Source organism: Muntiacus reevesi, chromosome 8 (assembly GCF_963930625.1).
Source record: "Muntiacus reevesi chromosome 8, mMunRee1.1, whole genome shotgun sequence".
Classification (NCBI taxonomy): domain Eukaryota; kingdom Metazoa; phylum Chordata; class Mammalia; order Artiodactyla; family Cervidae; genus Muntiacus; species Muntiacus reevesi.
The window spans coordinates 73,395,380-73,413,832 of record NC_089256.1 but is presented as its reverse complement, the minus strand read 5'-3'; the positions used below and the strand labels follow the sequence as shown (position 1 = coordinate 73,413,832).

At 37.7% G+C, this 18,453-nt stretch overlaps 1 long non-coding RNA gene across 1 annotated transcript in view; it reads left to right on the top strand.

Moving 5' to 3' along the window:
• The window catches only part of LOC136173174 (uncharacterized), a 60,526-nt gene that overhangs the window by 15,354 nt on the left and 26,719 nt on the right, over positions 1 to 18,453 (top strand). The gene's annotated exons all lie outside the window — the stretch shown is intronic.

Here is an 18,453-nt window from a genome sequence, read left to right as displayed (position 1 = left end):
GTTACTTAACCTCCAAAATGAAAAAAAAAATGTGTGTAAAACAGCTTGAACATGAAAGCTTATTGCATTTTCACTCACAATGGTCATGTATGGATGTGAGAGTTGGACTATAAAGAAAGCTGAGTGCCGAAGAATTGACGCTTTTGAACTGTGGTGTTGGAGAAGACTCTTGAGAGTCCCTTGGACTGCAAGGAGATCCAACCAGTCCATCCTAAAGGAGATCATTGAACATCCTAAAGGTGTTCATTGGCAGGACTGATGTTGAAGCTGAAACTCCAATACTTTGGCCACCTCATGGCAAGAGCTGACTCATTTGAAAAGACCCTGATGCTGGGAAAGTTTGAGGGCAGGAGGAGAAGGGGACGACAGAGGATGAGATGGTTGGATGGCATTACCGACTCAATGGACATGGGTTTGGGTGGACTCTGGGAGTTGGTGATGGACAGGGAGGTCTGGTGTGCTGTGGTTCATGGGGTCGCAAAGAGTCAGACACAACTGAGCAACTGAACTGAACTGAACTGACTCACAATAGCTAAAAACTGGAAATAATCCAAATGTCCGTCAATGTTTATTGAATAAACAATTTGTGTTGTATTTATAAAATGGAACATTACTAAGCAATAAAATGGAAAACATTACTGATAAACCCTAGTGATATGCATGAATTGAAAGAAGCCAGAACATTATGCTAGATGGAAGAAGCCAAATATGAAATAATTCATACTGTAATGTGTTTTATATGATGTTCTGGAATAGGAAAAATTAATCTATGGTGGAAAAAAATCAGAAAAGTTAATTCTAAGAGAATAAAATTTATTCTGAGAAAGGTATATGGATGGGGGGCATGAGAGGACTTTCTTGGCTGATTTAAATGTTCTGTATCTAAACATGAGTGGATTACCTGGATGTATGCATTCATCAAAAGTCATTATATTGTAAAGATATGTGCATTTCACTATAAATTTTACCTAAATATAAAAAACTCTTAAGGGATAAACTTGAAGAACAAATAAAATTTTGAATTGGTAATTTTAATAAATTGAACAATTATTTTTAAAGAATCCTTGAATATTCTTTCTGTGTTTAAAAAACTATCAACAGAGACTTCAGAAAAAAAGTTCAAAATTAGATAATTTTCTCCAGAGATTTTTGCTGAGAAGAGATGGAAAGAAATATTATGAGAGATAGAGTCATATGTGGAGTCAAAGGAAAGTTATATTATTCGTTTGTATATAAAGTTTCTGTTTTGAATGAATCTTAGATTTATAGAAATGTTACAAAGATAGCCAAGAGGTCCTATATACCCTTTACTGAGTTCTCCCCAATGTTTATATCTTACATAACCATTTTACATTTATCCAAACTAAGAAGGTGACACTAGTACAGTATTATTACTAAAGTAGAAATTTTCTTGAGATTTCAGCAGTTTTTCCATTGATTTTTATTCTGTTCCAAGATCCAATTCTGGATACCACCCCATTCTATTTCATTAGTTTCCTCTAGTATATAACAGCTTCTCAGTATTTCTTTGTTTTTCATGACTTAGATAGTTTTGAAGAGTACTGCTGAAGGTATTTTGTAGAATGAGTTTATGTGATATTTTCTGTTCTGTGTTTCCTTAGATTCTGCATTCATCTATTTGGCATCCATTACTCACAGAGCCAAATGAATGGCCAAAGTTCTTTGCACTTCCCCTATGATTCAGCCTTCATAGGCACATGAAAATCATTTTTTTATAAACCCTCAAGCCAATCTAGGTCCATACCCCCAACCATCTCCTTTATCTAACTCTTATATACCAAGCCAGTATTTCCCCTGCCTAAAATCACCCAAGGCCAGGTACTAGACACCCTATAGGTCAGAGTGTATTGACATTATTCAAATTAGTCAATCCTAAGCTTTTTCCCCTGCCCTGCCTTGCCTTTTCTGTGGAAAACACAATGAAGATTTTAGATCATGCTTTCTATATTCTATTCAGTGGAAGCAAATCCCTAAATCCAGCATACCCTCAAAAAGATCTATTAATGTCCACCTTTTGGTTGAAGAGGGCTTCCCTGGTGGCTCAGAGGTTGAAGCATCTGCCTGCAATGTGGGTCAGGAAGATCCCCTGGAGAAGGAATTGGCAACCCACTCCAGTATTCTTGCCTGGAGAAGCCTGATGGGCTACAGTCCACAGGGTCACAAAGTCGGACACAACTGAGCGACTTTCACTTTGGTTGAAGAAATATCAAAGAATTGATGGACATATGTTAAAAATGCACCACAATTATTCATAAATATATTGGGGTAGGTATTTCAAGGCTATACACTTACCTGGTCTCTCAAAGTTTTTCCTACAAATTATAGCATTCATCCATGGATCTTGCTAGAAACAATTGTTACTATGGTATTTTAATGGTGATTTTCTATTTCCCTCATCCCTTCTTATTACTTGAAATTCTTCTATAAAGATTTGTCCCTTCTATTTGTTTATTTATTTTCATCAGTATGGACTCATGGATATTTCTTTTGTATTTGGTATATAATCAACGGTAATACTATTGTGTAGTTTAAATTTTTCAGGCTTTGGCTATTGGGAGCATGTGTCCTTTTGACATACCTTATGTATTTTGTTTGTTTGTTTAAGTATTTCCTCACTTTGGGGGATTATACGATGCACCAAGTTCATTTTGTATTTTTCCTGCCTAACTCTGAAATCAAACAGTATTTGTTTACATATCAAGATCTTATCTCTGTTAGGTGTGGTTGCTGCTTTTAGGCTGTCTATAGACAGAGCTAGGAAATTTGTGTGTGCTTTCTGAGTCAATTCAGTTATGTCCGACTCTTTGCGACCCATGAAATGTAGCCCGCCAGGCTCCTCTGTCCATGGGATTCTCCAGGCAAGAATACTGTGGTAGGTTGCCATGCTCTTCTTCAGGGGATCTTCCCGACCCAGGGATCGAACCTACATCTCTTACTTCTTGTGCATTGGCAAGCAGGTTCTTTACCACTAGCATCACATGGAAATAAATGTACTACTTAGTATAAATAAATGTATACTAAGTCATGTGTACACACTGTGTGTGTGTATCCCTCAAATTCATTAGTCTTTTTTCCACAATGCCAAATCTTCCATTAATCCCATTCATTGAAACCTCATCACAGTGATTTGGTTCTTTTTTAAACTTCTAAGTGGAATTCAGTTGTAAAAACTGTTTGAATGTCTCTCTATGCTGATTATAACATCTTTGTCAGTTCTGCATCTTTTTCTATTGATTGATTGATTGTCTTCCTTTTTGTGTGTTGTGTTTTCCTGTTCTATCTGTGCATGCCTGGTAATCTCTGATTGACACCAGACATTGTTAACTTTTCTTTCCTGGGTGTTAAGATATTTCTGTATTCCTATAAACTATCTTGAACTTTTCTCTCAGATGCAGTTAAGTTACTTGGAAACAGTTTGATTCTTTCGAGCCTTGGTCTTATGATTTACTAAGTGGGTCAGAGCAGTGCTCAGTCTAGATCTAATTATTCCACACTTCTGAGGCAACACCTTCCTGATTTATGCCCCTGAATTATGAAATTTTTGCAGTCTGGAACACTTAGGAACACTCCAAGTAAAATGCAAAGATGATCAAATTGGATAAAGAAGCAAAACCCAACTATATACTATGTAAGAAACACTATAAGTGCAACTTAAACAACTGTCAACTTAGACTGTAGCATATGCTATATATGACCCTTATGGTAACCACACACCAAAACCCTGATACACATACCAAAAAAAGGAAGAGAAAGAATACAAGAACACTAAAGAAAGTGATGAAATCACAATAGAAGAGAACAGAAAAAGAAAGGAGCAAAGAAAAACTACAGAACAACTAGAAAACAGTGAACAAAATGCAATAAGTATACCTATCAATAATCATGTTAAATGTAAATGGATTAAATGCTCCCATCAAAAGACATAGGATGGCTGAATACATTAAAAAAAAAAAAAAGTCCCATATGTACATATTGCTAAAAAGAGACGCACTTAGATTAAAAAAGGTGAAATACCTTTTTTAAGGTATTTAAGGTATTTTAAGGTATTTTCATAAAAAATGAAATACCATTCAGTCATGAAAAAAAATGAAATCTTGCCATTTGCAACTACATGGGTGGAACTTCAGGGCATTAGGGTAAATGAAGTAAGTTCAGTTTCACTTATATATGAAACCTAAAACTCAAAATGAACAGAACAAAACAGAAACAGACTCATAGATATAGAGAAAAGACTGATGTTTGAAAGAGGGAAGAGGAATCAGTGAGTGAAGGAGATAGGTGAAGGGGGTTAAGAGGTATAAACTTCCAGTTATACATTAGTAAGCCATGAGGTGTAATGTAAAGCATAGGGAATGTATATACATTACAATAATACTGTAATGACTGGTTATAGATGATTATTAGACTTATTGTGGTGATCAATTTGCAATGTAGATAAATGTCAAGTTGCTATGTTGTACACCTGAAACTGAAATTTTGTATGTCAACTACATGTCAGTTAAAAAAATAGGAAAAACATTTATGTTTCTAAAAATTTATTTTGACATTTAACATTTGTTTCCTGCAATTCAACAAATGTGAAATATCTAAAACATAGAGTTGGAGATGATTAACCCCTGGATGGTATTTAATAGAAGATGTACATCTAAAATTTTATTTTACATAGACCATAAATTTATACATAAAAAGCAAAACTAAAGATTTTAGAAGAAAATATTTGAATATCTGTGACTTACCATTAGGCAGAGTTTTTGGAGGACAAGACACAGAAGAGCAATAACTATAAAAGAAGAAAAATATATGAATTGAACTTCATCATAATTAAAAACTGCTCAAGGAAATAAATAATGAATGGGAGAAAATATGCATGAAACACATATCTGATAATGAACTCATATTCAGAATACATAAAGAAGTCCTTCAACTCCATCATAAGAAACAAACAACCCAGTAAAAACAGGGAAAAGATCTGAGCGGGCACTTCACCAAGGAAGATAGGCAAATGGCTAGTAATCATATGAAAAACCAAGATCTGGGTGTGCGGTATGATGTTGCTACTGTAATACCATTGTTTATATGATTGTGGACATAACTAAGAAGTATTTTTTTTCTTTAAATCATGAGTTAATATTTGATATTTCTAATTCAATTGTAACATTTTAACATTTTTCCATACTTGATTTTATTTTATATATGGATCTCTTTTACAGTGAAATCTTGTTTCCTAATTTCATGAAAATATGTTTATTTGCTTTATTCTAGAATTATATTAAAAAGTTTCAGAATTACAATACTTGTGTAACTACTAAGAATATATTAACTAAGTAAAGTTTAAGTTTTCTTTTTTAGTTCCTTCTGTCTTTAGAATATATTTCACTAAGGATGTACAAAGTACTTGTTCAAAATCTATTTGAATCTCAATTATTTTCTCCTTTGTTATATCAGTTTGATCTATAGTTAGATTAATCTGTTTCTGTTTAGTAATGCATGTCATAAGAATGATAGAATATCATAATTTTGCAATTCCCAGTGCAATAAGCTGATTCAAGTAAGGATTGTCATTGTATGTTAAAACCTTTGGCTAAAACTTTGTCAAGGTCAAGGTATTCACATGACCTCAAAATAACACCCAACACGTGATATATTTGCAGTTACTACTTAACCAATTGATCAAACATAACAACACCAGTGATAGGACAACCTGATATTATGTTTCCTGAAGTGATGCAATAAAAAATACACAAAGTCACTTGCCAAAATATTTAATGTGAATCTAATCATGAGGGTAATAATAAGACAAATCCAGAATGTGGGACAGTCTACCAAATAACTGGCCTGGATGCTTAAAAAATGGCAATGTCATGGGAAGTTAAAAAAAAAAAAGGTAGTGAAAATTGTTCTAGATTAAGAGTCCTTAGAAACATAATCAAATGCAAAACAAATCTTGTAGATTAAAAAATACAAACTTCAAAACATTTTTTTTTTTTCAAAACATTTTTTATGAAATTTGAATAGCAACAATTATATGATGATGTAAAATTATTGTTAATTTTTCAGGTTAGGTGATGGTTTTGTGTTTAAGTAGAGGATATTCTTTTTTTAGGAACTTCATGCAGAAAATTTTGAAGTGTTTCCGTGCCTATAATTTACTATCAAATGTCTTTGCATACACACACACACACACACACACACACACACACACAAAGAACTAAAGCCAGGTAAAACATTAACCACTGGTAAATACAGATGATCATATAGGGTGGTATAGGGGTGTTTATTTTAGTATTCTTTCAACGTTCTATATGTTTGAAATTTTTTCAAGAAAAGAAAGGTATAATTCAGGACAGTTGGGGTAATCTGAGTTACTGTCACCAGGTGGTGCTGATGCTTTTCAAATAAAGTCAAATAAACAGGTCAATTCATTGAATATTTACTTAGGAAAAATGTGGATGGGAGGGATTACAGACTATAAATCCAGCTTTTAAATTTTGCCAGTATTCTCTCTTGCTTGCTTTATTATGTCCTACATATATTGAAGCGTCTTAGCCATAAATTTTCTTTGGTCTCGCTGTCTGCCTCTCCTCTGCCCTTTTCTGGTTCCAGGCCCTTACTTCTCAGGAGGGCTGCTGTGATGATCCCCTATGCCAAAACCTGCTTTGATCCGCACTACGCAGTGACCTTCCTGCAACATTTCTCTCCCCTTCATCAGCTCCCCACTTCCTTCCAAGTAATTTCCACTCCTCAGCAAAGTGTTCAAGGTTGATACCAATCTGCGTCTCCAGTGTGTCTCCCATTAAATTTGTCTTGTATTAGCCCTACTCATGACACACATTGATTGCAGTCTTTTTTTTTTCCCAAATGAATTTTAGATACTTTGTTGCCCTTGAGTGCTTCCTCTCATATGTCTCCACATCCAAGGTGCCCTTCTTCCCAACACTAGACCAAGTCTGACCTTATTTTCATCAGAGCCAGGTTAAATGTAATTTTCTTTATGTAATCTTCCCAAGCAACCCACTCAGAAATCTTCCCACAGCACTCTCTTATTGTCTTAATGACTTATCACATTTTGTATTATGTAATAATTTTGTGTGAATACTAAATTACAAACACTTTCAAGGAAGCAGTTTGTCTTTATAGCCTCCACATTGTGTTTAGTTCTATGTGGCATTCACTCAAGGTCAGTGGAATTGAATTTCAGGATTATTCAAAGCTAGTTTACAGAAGTGGTGAAAGTGCTGACTAATCACCAGCCATTGAGAGCCTTACTCTGGCTTTTCATTTCACAGATATGCAATGAAGGGCCACTATAGTGAGAAACCTGGATGAAGGATGTCCATGGCTTATCAACTACCACTAACCAAAAAATTAACAAATTTGAAGGAAAATTTCCACTCAATTTGACACTTTATATGAAAACTCTTAAACCTTCTTACGTCATTTGATGTATATGTAACTCCTAGGTAAGAACATGATAAGAATGCTCAAAGATTTGTTTGAAGAATATTTGGAAGGACATATTTATATAAGATAAAAATTGGAAATAGCCTAACTAGTCAACAATACAGAGGTGGTTAAACAAATTCATACAATTAATTACTGTGGAGCCATTAATAATATTTAATGAACTGAGACTTCTCTAAATATTTAGAGAATAATATTTAGGGACATAAAGGTGTCTGATGTATTAAGTGGAAAAAAATTACAGAATAGTGTTGACATCATAATACCTTTTAATGGAAAAAATACATATGCATAGAAAAACCAAACATGATGGCAGAGATATTTGTAGGTTTGGGGATTATTTTTAATTTTCTGTTACTTTTTAAGTTTTAATGATGAGCAGCTATACTGAGAAAAAAAATAACAAAACTTATTTTTAGAAAATAATTATATCTCAAAAATTATTCTATTCTATATATAAAATTCAGTATACATACAGTATTCAGAATACATATGGTATACATAAGATTCAGTAAGACAGGAAGGAATTTCCATCTCTAATACTAGTCGTTGGGCCTCACATAGAACCAGGGGATTGGAAGGGTCAAATGATGACACAAGGGAAGACAGTATGAGAGAAAAGGTGAGGAACCCAAAGAGGGTTAAGAAGTATGGTTACCATGCTTAGGGACAGAGGGACACGGGAGGACAAGTAGGAGAACCAGAGAAATCAAGCAGATACCAAGATTGTAATGTAGTAGGAAGATAACTACGTTTAGAAAGCTGGTAACAATACTTAGTATTTTTTTAAATGTGTGGATATATTTATATGTTTTGGTCACCCCATGGCTTATGGGATCTTAGTTCCCTGACTTGGGATTGAACCTGTGCCCCTGCAATGGAAGCATGGAATCTTAACCACTGGACCTGCAGGGGAGTCCCTAGATTCACCTAAGGAACTTCTGAAAGATGAGACTGTAAACATAACCTCTCATCCCAGAACAAAGTCCCCAGCAGATGTAGGAATAGGTAGGGAGCCAGGCAAAATTAATTTCTTTTCAAACTTCTCAAGTAATTCTTTTAAAAAAATAATTTATTTGTGCTAGGTCTTCATTGCTGTGCTCAGGCTTTTTCCAGTTGCGGTGGAAACGGGGGCTGCTCTCTAGTTGCGGTGCACGGGCTTCTCACTGCAGTGGCTTCTCTTGTCTTGGAGCATGGGCTCCAGGCACACGGGCTTCAGTAGTTGCGGCACACATTCTTCAGTAGACGTGGCTTGTGGGCTCTAGAACACAGGCTCAGTAGCTGTGGCACGCAGGTTTAGCTGCTCTGTGGTATGTGGACTCTTCCTGCACCAGGGATCAAACCCAGGCCCCTTCATTGGCAGGTGGGTTTTTACCCCCTGAGCCACCAGGGACGTTCTTCTCGGGTAATTCTAATGTGCATATATGCTTCAGAGTCACTGTTTTAGATGAGTGCTATTATCTCAGCTAAAGCAGTTAGGCCACAGCAGGCAAAAATGCTGGTGGCTACACTGAAGAGGCACTTCGACTGTAGTTGACATTGGCAACTGGGAAATAAGAGTGGTAGAGAGGCCTCACAGCAGGCAGCAATCCCCAGTGGCTGAGCACCATCCAAGCCATGCCACCCCTGTCTGCAGTACACAGTGATTTGGACAGCAGTGCTAAGTCACTTCAGTTGTGTCCAACTTTTTTGCTACGCCATGGATTGCCGTCCACCAGGCTCCTCTGTCCATGGGATTCTCTAGGCAAGAATACTGGAGTGGGTTGCTGTGCCCTTCTCCAGGGGATTTTCCCGACCCAGTGATCGAACCTAAGTCTCTTATGTCTCCTGCATTGGCAGGCAGGTTCTTTACCACTAGCACCATCTAGGAAGCCCTTGGACAGTAGCAACTGTAGATACTTTGTAAACAGCAGGCTGCCACCCACACAAGAAGGCAGTTACTCTATTCTTATTTTAAATTACAAAAAAAAAAAAAAATGCTTGAATTTATCACCGGAATGTCATTTTTGAATATACAAATTCAAATGGCCTGATGAGCTTTGTGAAAGGCTCCCAGATAAGCTAAATGACGGAAACATGTGGAGGGTACCAGTTGCCTTGACTGGTCCCAGTGGGGCAGTTCATGGGTCTGGGGAACTGTTTGTGTGAAGGGTTAGGATGGTGGTATGGGAGAAGCACACTTCACGATCAGATTGCAAGAAGCATCATCACCTGAGAAAGTTTGTCCATCAGCTGTTGCCTGTGGAAAGAGGAGTGGATGGAGGGGAGGGAAGCAGGTTTCCGTTGGGACATCACAAGCTGCCTTTTCCACAATGGGGTCTACCTGCAACTTTGTACAACCCAGAGATGGGAAGCTTTCAGTTTCTCCAGTGGATGATCAACACTCAGGACAGCTACACACAATAATGTTTAAGTATTATTCAGAGGACCAGAATAATTTGTTTTTATTATTCAAAATGCTCTCTCCTTCCTAGGAAGGGAAACTGGAAATAATATGCTCAGTTGCTCAGTTGTGTCCAGCTCTTTGCGATCTCATGGACTGTAGCTCGCCAGGCTACAAATCCCTCTGTTCATGGGATTTCCCAAGCAAAGATACTGGAGTCAGTTGCCATGTCCTTCTCCAGGGGTGATAATAAGTGAACATCTATTAAAATGTCAGCGTGTCAAGTGGTCTACATTTTAGCATTTCATTTACACTTGAAGAAGGCATGGAAATCATGCCCAAGCTCACAAAATCAGTCAGAGTGATGAGAGCAAAATTAAAACCCTCTGGCTGATTCATGTCGATGTATGGCAAAAGCTCCCACAATATTGTAAAGTAATTATTCTACAATTAAAATAAATAAAATTTAAAAAACACTCTGGCTCCAGATTGTGCTAGCCTTCCCGGGAGACTGAACAAGCATTTAGAAGGCTGATCAGGAGACAGGAAAGGGAGAGGAACGCTCCTGATGGAAATGTCATGAAGGCCATAAGAATATTTGCACTACACACATCTTGTAATGCGGTGGATCGATCTCTCTGGTAACCAGAATGATTTAGGTTATCAAATGCAGTGTCTCTCTCTCTCTCTTTTTTTTCAGAGTGCTATATAATCCTTATTTCTTTTTTTCTGTAACTTGCTAAAGTCTCACAGAGAAGTAAACAAATGTTAAGTTTATACTTAAGAACTCAGTGAACTTTTACAAATGTATACACATCACATCGCCATCACCCAGATGAAGTCAAACATTATCAGCAGTGCAGTAGCTTCCTTCTCGTCCCTCTAGTCAAAGCCCCACTTCATCCTCGGCCTCCATCCCAACCACTGTTCTGAAGTATAGATTTGATTTGCTTACTCTAGAGCATCATGTAAATGGACTATATCGTATGGATCCTTTGGTATTTGATGTCTTTCACCCTACACAAGCCTGTGGAATTCATCCAGGTTACTGTATGTAGTTCTTAATACAAACCACATGGTCCAAGAAGATACCTACTCTAGTCACAATCCCAGCCTCCAAGCAGTCAGATTACTCGTATTTGATTAGACATGTTTATTTTTAGTTATAGTGCTGTTCCAAGGACACTCGCTGTACACCCAGATTGGACCTCATATATATCTCATCTCCACATCAACTAGATGGATAGGCATGATTTCTTAGGATGGGCAGGATCTATAGAGGTTTTAGATACCCACTATGTGCTTGTCCTTATTGTTATCACTCTCAATAGTAATTTTTTCCCGTTCACATTACTGCCTTTTAGCTGCCATTACTCTCTCTTTAAAAAAAAAAAAAAAAGCTTTGGGTTTTCTCTGTTTTAATGCATTGCTATCTCTCAGTATAAACAATTTCTTTCAAGAAGGAGGTTTTACTAAATATTGTGTTTTTCTAATGCAAAGAATTTCTGTGGCTTGTAGGGAAGTGTTGGAATGGTGACTAATGGTTCCCAGGTAATTGTGTGCATGACTCCAAGGTGTAGAGAGGTGGAGCTGTTTACCGTCTTTATTGTCCCTTGCTCACACCTGGACACCGCTCTGTTCCTTCTCCCAGTATTGGACACTGAAGTCTCACCCTTCCCACAAATAGATGGAAGGAGGGCCAGTTTTCAGTGACTCACAGGCACATCCTCCTCTGCACATCCTCCCTCATTAAAAAAATATATTTCCTGACCATTACCCGTTTCATGGACAATTGAATTCTTTATAAGAGCCAGCAATAGTATTATTCACCTACTACCTTTTCCCTCCTCTCTTACATTGTTCTCCTCTCCCTCTCCACTCTTTCTTTTTGTTTTTATGGCATGGGATTGGCATGACATTTTTCAGAAATTTCCAAGTCTGATGTTATTGGAGGGGAAAAATAGAAAGATCTAAAGAGAACATTTTAAAAAACTGTTTTTGCCTAGAATTTTTGTTTATAACCGCCCCCCACCCGCGCCCCGAATCCAATTACACAGTTCTAGGTCAGGATCAATCACTGTCTTACCCTTGTTTACTTTCTTTTATTTCTACAACCAGCACTTCTTTTTGGTGGCACTTGTTATTATGGAGAACTTGTTACTGCTTGCTTGTTTGATTGGTTGTTTTAACCAGTTCGTGGGACTTGGTGCATTTGTTACAGTCAGTGATGAAAGGTAAAACCATGAATACTTTGAATACTTTAGTCAAGTTTGGGTAATGATGGTCTATTGTGCTTTTGCTTCCACTTTGAATATATATTTCTCAAGAGTCACCCATTCTCCTTATACATGCCTACGTACAGTACTTGAACTAAAGTATTGACAAAGAAAAGATAATTGAGTACATGGGCGAAGTTGTATGCATTCCTTTCTAATTATTTTATACAAGTAATTTATTTGTATTTAGCAAAAAATCAAAAGCAAGAACAAAACTTTTTATTTTTCTCTTTCCTAATGTAATATATGTTTATTGTTAAAATTTGTAAACTACAGATCAATGAAATAAAAAATGAAAGTTCATTTCTGATTCTATTGTAGAGAAAAACATTATTGCCATATAGGGCTATACCTTTCATAATTTTTATGTGCACTATATATACCATTTTATTTCTCCTTTCCTTTCTGACATGCATGCACAAAAAATGGTTTTAATTTTTTTATTTAATGTATTGAGAATATACTTCCATGCTATTAGCCATTAGTTTTCAGCATCATTTTTAATAGAAGTCCAATATTTCACTGGGTGAACAGATCATAATTTATTTAACTAATTTCATACTGTTAAATATTTATATTCTTTCACTAGTAAGCAGCATACAATAAGCATAAAAGCAAAGCATAAAAGCGTAAAAGACCTTTAACTTCTAGCATGTGTGTATCTGTTTGTCTTTTATTCCCTAGGTTTCATTCCAGGATCTAGTTCTGCAGTAAGACAGCCATTTAAATTGTAGAACAACAGAATATTACCACTGGTTCATTGTATCCTTTATTCATTTATTTAATAAATACTTACTGACTGCCTACTTTGTGCCAGGATCTGTGCAGTATACTCAGGATATGATGCTGACGAAGGTACAAGTGATCGTTAATCTGAGGAAGTGTAGTTTTATGTGAGAAAAACTCAATAAATAATTATAAAGACTTTGGACAGGTGCTATTATAGAAGAAGTACACTCATCCAGGGTGGCTTGTGAGAGACAACTATTCCAGACTTTGAGAAAGGGTAGTTAAGGGGAAATGTTCACACCGAATGAGAATCTCCTGTGCATATATCCTCATGGTGAGTAAAGACTTCAGACGTCATTTAGCTCAAACCTCTTTGCTGCTACAATTTTCCATGTCAGCTGGTGATGCAATACCCAGGGCTCTGCAGTATGGTCAATGGAGTTAGACTGCCTGAATGTGAGTCCTGGCTCTACTCATTTAGGGTCTGCACATGCGATTTCAGACACATAGTATATGATACTCAACCACAGTGGTTCTACTTAAGATTTTTTGACTTTACCTGAAAGCTGATGAAAAAGTGATAGGCGTTCAGTAGAAACTGGACTTTGAATTTTGATCTTTTCCCAGGCTAGCAATACGCGGTATGATACTCTTTCATGATGCTGGGCAGTGGCAGTGAGTCTCAGCACCCAGTCAGTGAAGTCACAAGGATAAACAACCGATGCCCTATGTGTCCTGTGTTTGAACACATTTAAGGTAGACTGAGCAACTTCATTTTCACTTCTCACTTTCATGCACTGGAGAAGGAAATGGCAACCCACTCCAGTGTTCTTGCCTGGAGAATCCCAAGGACGGCGGAGCCTGTTGGGCGACCTATGGTGCCGCACAGAGTCAGACACGACTGAAGCAATTTAGCAGCAGCAGCAGTAGGCTAAGCTGTGATGTTCAATTGGTTAAGTGTATAAAATATTTTCAACTTACAATGTTTTCAGCTTATGATGGGTTTATTAGAATGTTACCCCACCATAAGTGGGGGAGCCTCTATGCATATAATTCATGTACACTCAATTCATGCAATGGTCATGTTAATGGGAAACTCACTGTCAATCAAAGCTTTTGATTGTTAGAAAGTTATTCTTCATTGTAGGCTGAAATTGGGCTCCTTTAGCTTTTACCTGGAAGATATTTCCACCTTAAAAAATGGAGAAATTTCAGGGCAGCAACTGTTGGTTCAGTTTAATGAAGTCGTTTCCAACATTTAGAGCTTTCTAACAGAAATGGACAGCTAAGGAGGGGTGATTTTCACAAGTTACAATAACCAGACAGCCTCTTGATTGCAGAGAGTTCCCTGGATAAAATCCAGAATAGCAGACTTCATAGCTTATCTGTACTACAAGTGGACTCTGAAATGCATTTTGAAAGCACGTGAACACAGGCACATTAAACTTTGATTTTGTACTATAGTGGCACTTCTTGGCAAACCCAACTTGAAATACAGATTTGTGTAAGAACATGAGCACATTATCTTGCATTGAATTCTGTAAAGGAATTAATATTCCCACAACACTCAGATTAAACTCGGCTCTACAAGAGAGAACTGGGGATCATTCTCCTTTGTTACTATTGAATCAGTTAGTACTTGTGATGAAATTTAGATTATGACATTGGCAATCAACACCAGCCCTCGACCAGGGACTCCTGCAATGAAGAGATATTAGAAGCGAAAGGAACCATGCTGCATTTTGTTAAGCTGGTTTCCAAGGTTTAACTGAACTAAATATGCTTTTGACCGAGAGTCTCACCGTGGGTTTCCTAGTGTGAAAGGTTTATGACAGATTTTAGGCTAATGAAAACAACTGTGCTTTGGAACAGAGTGAATGTGTGCTTATCAATTTTGAATTGATTTACAAGTCGTAAAGCCCTCAGATGGCAGAAAAGGATGACCACTCCATGAGAAACCTTGGTGAAGATAACAGGGGTAGTCAGCAGAGGTCTAAGGTAAATCAAGACTATTAATGGGGACTTGCAGGCCCGCTGCTGCTGCTGCATGGGCCATTCAGTAACATGCAGGGGCTCACCCTCCCCTCCTGCGTGGCATTTTCATGTCCTTCAATATATAATCTGAGTTATGTCACTGAACAGCTTAATCTTGGAAGATATGAGACTCAAGTTGGATTATTTCTAGGGTCCAACTACTATAATTCCTAGCAATTGCATAAAGATTTACATTTTAAAATTAGTAGTAGTACGGTATATAGAAAGAGCTTCCCTTGTGGCTCAGTTGGTAAAGAATCTGCCTGCAATGCGGGAAACCTGGGTCTGATCCCTGGGTGGGGAAGATTCCCTGGAGAAGGGAATGGCAACCCACTCGAGAATTCTTGCCTGGGGAATCCCCATGAACAGAGGAGCCTGGCAGGCTACAGTCCATGGGATTGCAAAGAGTCGGACATGACTGAGTGACTAAGCACACAAATAGTATAGAAAAACATTATAATACACTGTTTTTTTCCTTTTGAAAAAAGTAGGTCCTCAACTTTTAGGTGAATTTACCAGCTTAGAAGGGGTAATTTCTTTTGGTCATTTGAATTCAAAACTACTTCCTTATCTTGCTCTTGAAACCACTTTTATTTCCCAGTTAATTTCAGCATCATCTATTCAAGTCAACCAGGCTCAAATCTGAATCTCAAAATGGTTCCCTTAAAGGATCCTCAGTCTAATCACCTATATGCTACTTAAAACTTTACCATTATTTAATTTGTGATTCCCCAAGTATTTGAGTACCTACTCAGTACCAGGCACTGTACTCATTCTACTGAATAATCATTTCTGCCCAATATGAAGCACCTCTGGAAAGAAAGGAGATATGCAGCCATGAAATTAAAAGACTCTTGCTCCTTGGAAGAAAAGCTATGACAAACCTAAACAGTATATTAAAAAGCAGAGACATGACTTTGCTGAAAAAGGTCTGTCTAGTCAAAGCTATGGTATTTCCAGTTGTCATGTATGGATGTGAAAGTTGGACCATAAAGAATGCTGAGCATCAAAGAGCAGATGGCTTCGAACTGTGGTGTTGGAGAAGACTCTTGATAGTCCCTTGAACTGCAAAGAGATCAACCCAGTCAATTCTAAAGGAAATCAACCCTGAATATTCATTGGAAAGACTGATGCTGAAGCTTAAACTCCAATACTTTGGCCACCTGATGCAAAGAGCTGACTCACTGGAAAAGACCTTGATTCTGGGAAAGATAGAAGGCAGGAGGAAAGGGGGAAGGCAGAAGATGAGATAGTTGGATGGCATCACCGACTCAATGGACATGAGTTTCAGTGAGCTCCGGGAGATGGTGAAGGACAGAGAAGTCTGGCATGCTACAGTCTGTGGGGTCTCAAAGAGTTGGACACGACTGAGCAACTAAACAACAACAACATATTCATAGCAAGGCACAGTCTGCACTAGTGGAAGAGACATCTAAGAATATGTTAATACTAGGCAGTGAGTGCTTTGCAAAGGTCATGTAGAGGGCTGGGGAGAAGAGAGGAAGGGTGTCTAGCCCAGAGGAGGCTCCAGGAAGGGGAGTTGGGCCTGCTTTCTAGAATAAGGAACACTAGAACTGAATCTTGAAGGGTGAATAGGAGTGAACCAGGTGACTGGCAAGTGTGTGTCCCAGGCAGGGAAACTAGAAGGGCAAAAGTGCAGAAAGACTACGTGTATCTCTGTGAATCTTGGTCTTCTCATCTGTAAGTGTTTACTTTATATGAGTATTGTGAGGTATAAATGAGAAAATGTTTATAGCAAACATACTAAGTGCTCACCAAATTATTATTTTTATTCTCATCATCATCATTATTACAACTGCTGTAATATATCAATGTAGAGATATACATAGTAACCATATAGCAAAAAGATGACCTCCCCAGGCCCCAAATTCTGGCCCGATAAATATCCTAACATATCTATAGTTGGAGTGTTTCAATCTGAAACAATCTCAGAGCCTAAAGTTACTAGATACCTCAAGTCATAACAACTCCCCTTGCTTGCTGACATTCCATGTTTACTAAGAACCATGTTGCTTTGCCTTCCCTTAGATCCCAGTCACATGACAAATAGATGGGGAAACAATGGAAACAGTGAGAGACTTTATATTCTTGGGTTCCAATATCATTGCAGATGGTGACTGCAGCCATGAAATTAAAAGACTCTTGCTCCTTGGAAGATAAGCTATGACAAACATAGAGAGTGTATTAAAAAACAGAGACATTACTTTGCCAACAAAGGTCCATCTAGTCAAAGCTATGGTATGGATGTGAGAATTGGGCCATAAAGAAAGCTGAATGCCGAAGAATTGATGCTTTTGAACTGTGGTGTTGGAAAAGATTTTTTTTGAGAGTCCCTTGGACTGCTAAGAGATCAAACCAGTCAATCCTTAAGGAACTCAGTCCTGAATACTCACTGGAAAGACTGATGCTGAAGTTGAAGCTCCAATACTTCGGCCATCTGATGCGAAGAACTGATTCATTGGAAAAGACCCTGATGCTGGGCAAGATTGAAGGCAGGAGGAGAAGGGGATGACAGAAGATGAGATGGTTGGATGGCATCACTGACTCGATGAACGTGAGTTTGAGTAAGCTCCGGGATCTGACAGGAGTTGCCAGCCTGTGGCCCAGAGGCTGGGGACCCCTAGCGTAAGACATCCAAGATTGGTTTCCCTACATACACAATATACTTTTAGCACCCTTTATATAAAATATACTTATTAGACAAATAATGGAAACAGCAGATCCTATACATTGAGAGATAAAAAGTAAGCATGTGATGGAGAAAGCAAATGGAGAAATATTTAATGGGGTAGATGAAATATTGCTCTGACTTCCCATGGATTTTGCTTGCCCATGCCCTCCTGCTGAGATAGATATGCCTTTGTAAGGCAGAACAGGAGATGACTAAATAGGAAGGTGGTTATCCACTTTTATCATCACAGCACTCTACATCACAGTTCAAGAAAATGCTAATGAAGAAAATTCTGTGAGTTTGTGGAATCAGAATCCAAATTACTTTCAGAATTTAGAAGAATCAGAGTAGGAGGACTTCTCTGGTGGTCCATTAATTAAGACTTCACATTCCAGTATGAGAGGTGTGGGTTCCATCCCTGGTTGGGTAGCTAAAATATCCCACATGCCTCAGGGCCAAAAAGCCAAAACATAGCACAGAAGCATTATTGTAACAAATTCAATGAAGACTTTAAAAAGTGGTCCACATTAAAAAAAAAAAAAAGAACCAGGGTTAGTACAGCACCAACCACTTAATCCAATGAGACAGAAAAGCACTGATGGTGATGATCTTCAAGCATTAGGAAAACAACCTCAGGGCTCCCGCTGACAGCACACTTTCCCAAAGAACGATTAATTATAATGCATCATCAGCTAACTGCAGGCAGTGGACACCCTTTCTATCTTAACTAGAGTGCAACAGCCTGTTAGTGGGGCTTGCTCAGTCTTTGAAATTGTCTTAATCATTAGTGAACTAGTTAAACAATAACATTAGGAGATAAAAATAATCAGCGGTGTCACTTGGGAACAAGTCTAAAG